The following is a 5,524-nucleotide window of genomic DNA, read 5'->3' as shown; positions in this document are numbered from 1 at the left end:
GTTTGTAACAAGATCTACCACTCACCAGTATGTACTATTTCCGCATGAATAAAACATGAAATAACCCATTAGAAAGAATTATTTTCCTGATAAAATCACAGCTATTTTAGTGGGGCTTCTGTGGACGAACTCTATCTCACAGGTCTCAACAATCAGGAAAAAACCTGTGGGCAAGAATGAGCCAAAGATCTGCGCGAAGGAATGAGGGTGGCTTAAAATAACAAAAATGCATTGTTTGAGCTTTGACATCCCTGGTGTGTGTGTGTGTGTGTGTGTGAGAGAGAGAGAGAGAGAGAGAGAGAAACACGCACATGCACGCATGCTCTGTGGTTTGCTGCTCCCCATACAGGTTACCCCATGATAGAGTTGTAATTTATAACAATGCAAGAAAGGAAAGGAAAATGACTCAAGTACCCTTCACAAATATTTATTATTTAGAACAATACTTCAGCATAGATTGCTTCTGACAAAGCCAAATACCTATGTATCACTTCTCCCCCTTTGGGAAAGAGCCAATTTACACCAATATTTAAAAATTCATAAAGTGGAAAAGTGCATTCTAGTCATGAGCGCTTCCTCATGCAGAAATATAAGCTCCCATGTGTTGTTCTATGATGGCGTATCACTGGACTATAATTACGGTGTATTCAAAACAACACTAAGCAGACTCTTCGTTAAGAGAACTGCTCACTTCTGTGTAATAGCCTCGAAGGGAACTCAGGCACAGCTAATATCCAACACCTGAGTTTCCGGCAAACCCAACTCCGTTCACGCCCTCGCCACCCCCACTCAACATGGAGGCGTGAAGTCATAGTAGCCTCAAAGAGAAGATGGGAAAGGGGCTAGGCAGCTCTTGGAGTAGCTCACACAGCTATGTGCCAATCCACAAACCACTGACCATCCAGAGTTAAACAAAACTGTGTTATCACACACAACACTTCTATGCTACTCCCATCGGGGATCAGCTTGTGAAGTCCTCATATCTCCTCAGTAATTCACACTCCTGCTCCTCTAGACTGCTGTCTATGCCTCTTTTCTAATGTCCCCTCCAGCTTAGTCTGGCTTCTTGGGAAGGAGCTGCAGGCTTAGAAACCTTCACTCTTCTTTCCAAGGGACTCAGTCATCAAAACTAAGAGTTCTTCATTTTTTTCTCTTTCTTTCTTTCAAAGCATTTGAAACACTATTCTTTTTTTCCCTAGCATCCATAGCAATCTGTCTCCTTCCCCCTTATAAGTCAACAATTAAGCTTGCCTTTTGAAAGTCATCTACCACAACCCTCCTCCAGAGCAGAGCCAGTTCACAAATATGCAAAAAGCCCGAAAGTAGATGAAATGAGACGTGGCCCATGTGCTCCCTCTCCCTTCCCAGCTGATCCCCGAGGAAAAGCCCCAGTCCTGAAGCCCACAGAACGACGTCCATCACACAGGTGATTACTCATCCATCCTAATGCTGCCTTTTAAGTTTGCCCTTAAGAAGCCTGTGATCTCCCAAGCCAAGGGCCTCGGTAAAATCAATAAAACCCCGTCCTATCAGGCCACCAGCCAGATCGTTTTCCACCTTTTAACAAGGCAGTGGTTATTAAATGCCTTGTTTGAAAACCCAAGTGGGGTCGTCAGACTTTCATGATGAAAATAATCCATCAATGGCACGTGCGCTATCTCCTCAGTGTCTTTGATATGAGTGATAAAGTCAGTAAAGGGCTACAGGTTTTCAATATCTGAGCATGTTCTCTCTTCTCACATCGAGGCTCAAGCACAGCAAAGGGAATTTCATCACTGGACGTAGCTTGTTAAGAGATAAAGGGGTTTCACTCTATAATTTCAGTCAATGCGAAAGAAATGCTGTTGGTTCTGACATTGAATGCAGAGCTCTAAGCTGCCAACACCACCTTCTGTCATTAGTTCAGCTAATCAATGCCTGGATTTTGAAATCCATGTATTGTGAAATGATAATTTTATTGTAAGGCTATCACTCTTTTGTAGGGGTTGGATGATTACCCTGAACTTATTTTCAAGATTGGAGACAGAAGCTCAAACAAATGAAGAGATATCCTGTTGGCATACTGTTCAATGCCAAACCACCGTGGGTGGCAGTGCAGGTCACACAGATCAGTCTGGCCCCAGTGGCAGCATGGCCCTTGGACACCTGCATGGCCCCAGGTGGTGGCCCAGATCCCAGACATCTGCATGGCCTTTGATGGTAACTGGAACCTAGGACATCAACACAGACCCTGGCTGTAGTTGAGCCATGGACCCAGACATGGCCCTAAGCTGCAGTTGGAACCCAATGTCCCTGTGGCCCTGGGTAGCAGCACAGGCCACTCAGATCTGTATGACCCTGGCAGCAGCATGACCCTAGGACAGCAACACTAAAACGTGATTCTTTTTTGGTTTTTTTTTTTCCATTTATTTTGTCTACTGATCAGTATCTGCTACCTCCTCTCCTCCTGTTCCTCCTCACACACCTCTTATCTACCCCTCCCCCATCCTCTCCTCCTTCTCTGTTCAGAAAAGAGCAGGCCTCCCATAGGAGTCAACAAATCATGGTATATTAAGCTGCGGCAGGACCAAGTTTCTCCCACTGCATCAAGACTCGGCAAGGCATTCCAGTATGAGGAATAGGTTCCCAAAAGCTAACTCAAGCACCAGGGACAGGTTCGAAAGTCACTGCTAGGAGCCCCACAAACAGGCCAAAATACACAACTGTCACCCACATGTAGAGGGCCTCAGTCAAACCCACATAGGCTCCCTAACTGTAGGTTCAGAGTCGGTTAGCTTCTGAGAGCTCAGGTCAGCTGATTCTGTGGGCTTCCCTGTCATGACCTGAACCCGCCCCCCCCCCCGGCTCATACAATCCAATTCCCTTTCTTCAACAGGACTCCCAGAGCTTAAAGCCATATTTTATCAATGTACTTCCTATCTCACAGATTGCTTTCAGTATTCATCATTCTAAAGGCTCAGATAGCATGAGAAGAGATGCAAGGGGAATCAGTCAGAGGGAAAGGGGAGAGGGGCCTTCTGCCACCGGAGACCCGTATAAACACCAAGATTCAGAGCAATCAGCATTAGAGATGCTGCTGGCGTCACCACATGCCTGCTGACAGACAGATAATTCTGCTAATATACTCACTGGAACTTGACAAATTGAAAAATCCATTCCCTGTATATTGTAATGGTTCAAGCAATGAAAATTTTATATTAGTATTGATAATGACATCCTTGGAACAAGAAAGACATGGAGGCTGGAAGTGCATTGCATTAAAAAGAAATCACATCAGGCATTGGAATCTGGAACGCATGATTCCTGTCTTAAGCAGTGTTTTAGTTGCTCATCTTCATTAAGTTTTATTTGACAATAAACAATATATAGATGTGCAATATTAGTAAAATAAAAGAGGCAAAATACCCTCGATCCCAAAGAAACAACCAACAATACGCTGTTTGTCTTGTATGCCCATCCATCAGTGTTATTAATGCAGATTCGCAACTCAGTGGGCATCACAAAACTGGAGCCAGCCCTGGAAAGGGTTGTAAAGGAAACCTGTTCCATGACTGTCTACTGCACTAGGTTACTGCGGAAGTTCTCCCAAGCACATCAGAGAAGGACTACTCTGTCAGACCAGTTCTCATTGTCTCCACAAGTAGCAAGACAGCGTTGACTGACAGGTAAGAGCGGTTCTTATAACCTGACTGGCAGGTTCTTATGTTGCTTGCTTACTCTTATTGTTGCTGTGATTTAAAAAAGTACCTGGAAAAAGCAACATACGGATAGTTTTCTTTGCCTCGCACTTGAAGGATCCAGTTGGAGGTATTCGAGGAGATACAGCTATAGTGGGTGAGGCATCTGCTCACATCGCATCTCTGGTCCAGAGCTCAAGAGGCAGATGCTGCAGCGTACTCACCTACTTTCCCCTTCCTACTCAGTCCTGAAATCCCCCATGGACTGGTGTCGACCACATTCTGTGGTGGCGATGTTGCCACAATAAACGTCATCTATAAACATCTTCACGACTTGCCCGGCAGTTCAACTTCTTTCTACTTCTTATCACGTTGGAAATTAGTATCATCCTTCAAGAGTCCCTACACAGCCACTGTGCTCCAGATTTGAGGGGATGCAGGCAATACTTTCTGGGGTGGAAAACTAAATGGAAAAATGAAAAAAGAGTGGAAGATTTTGCTAAAAGGATTTATAGAAAGAGAATAAGGACATTTTAAGGGGAAATACCAGCCTACAAATAGTCCCTAATGGTGTGTGTCTCCTAGTATTAGCATACATACGTAGATCTTCACCCATCAAGTAAAAGTTGGCTGTTTGAAGACAGTGAGGGAAGCTGGGTGGTATCATGGGTGACGTCATTTCCGAGGCCGGTTCATCAGAGGTGTTGCTGGTTCAGCCTTGATCCTTGTGTCTCTCAGCATGGAGGAAAGCAGCCACCATGTTAAGTGACACTCAACAGTCGCACAGAGAGCAGCAGCAGTAGCATTTGGTTTGGCCTTGCCCCAAGTGGCTAACCATGTAAATGATCTATCTCCTAAGTAAATCTTCCTGCATAAACTGTGGCTTCAGATAACTACAGTATTAGACAGCATCCTACAGCAGCTGAAGAGGAGACCCTAAGCCAGAACTGCCTGGTTAGACATTTCTGAATTGGGAACTGGGGAGATGCGTCAGTAGTGAAAGCTGCTCTTTCCAAGGACTCAGATTGAATCCCCAGCCCTTGGGTCAGGTGGCACACAATGGCCTGTAACTCCAGCTCCAAGGGATTTCTTTTTTTTTCTTCACAAATGGTAGCGTCATGCTTGTGCAGGGGCATCTTCTTTGTACTGTTCCAATTTTAGATTGTGTGTTGCCAATGTGAGCATGAGCTCCAGGGGATTTGGTGTTCTCCTGGCCTGTTCAGGCACCTGCACACACACACACACACTCAAAATCTTAGAACTACTAATTCTCTTGTCCATAGATATTAGGCAAGAGAATAAGCCATTGTTGTTCTTTATTTGATCAACTATGTTTCGAGGAGCTGTGTTACATGGCCCCCTCTAACTATATATTCAAATAGATGGTGTGAGTTATATGTTTGACCTACAAGGCGGTCTTACGGAGTTGCTAAGGGTGGAATTAGGCAGGTCTGGGTTTGAATCCTATGTAAGTTATTTCCCCAGTTATGTTTCCTTTCTAACTCTGTTTCCTCCTCCTCTGAATAGTAATACATGTGCTTGTCTGTTGCTTTCGCCAGGATCACACATCACGGGAACACATAACACGAGACTTTCCCCAGGATCACACATCACGGCAACACATAACACATTGTGCAAATCCTAAACTCCTGAGAGACGTAATACACGTGCACCTGCTTGTGAGTGAGTGAGTTGGGGGGGGGGGTATGTGTGTACTCCCGTGCTTATTTAATCTGTATCAGAAGACAAAATACCCCCTTACACTAAGCACTGGCTCAGTTAGCTGCTGGGAGAGACAGATGCTTTGCATGTGCTCATCTATGAATAAAATGCCTCACTTGATGTCA

At 44.8% G+C, this 5,524-nt stretch overlaps 1 pseudogene; it reads right to left on the bottom strand.

The window, feature by feature from the left end:
- Window positions 1–4,762: 4,762 nt before the first annotated feature.
- On the bottom strand, window positions 4,763–4,862 carry LOC121452062 (annotated as a pseudogene).
- Between the last annotated feature and the right edge of the window lie 662 nt (window positions 4,863–5,524).

Source organism: Microtus oregoni, unplaced genomic scaffold, assembly GCF_018167655.1.
Source record: "Microtus oregoni isolate MIOR12 unplaced genomic scaffold, Mior012 000008F_ref0000371, whole genome shotgun sequence".
In the NCBI taxonomy this organism is placed as follows: Eukaryota; Metazoa; Chordata; class Mammalia; order Rodentia; family Cricetidae; genus Microtus; species Microtus oregoni.
Note: the sequence above shows the minus strand (reverse complement) of the source record. Positions and strands in the feature narration are given on the sequence as shown.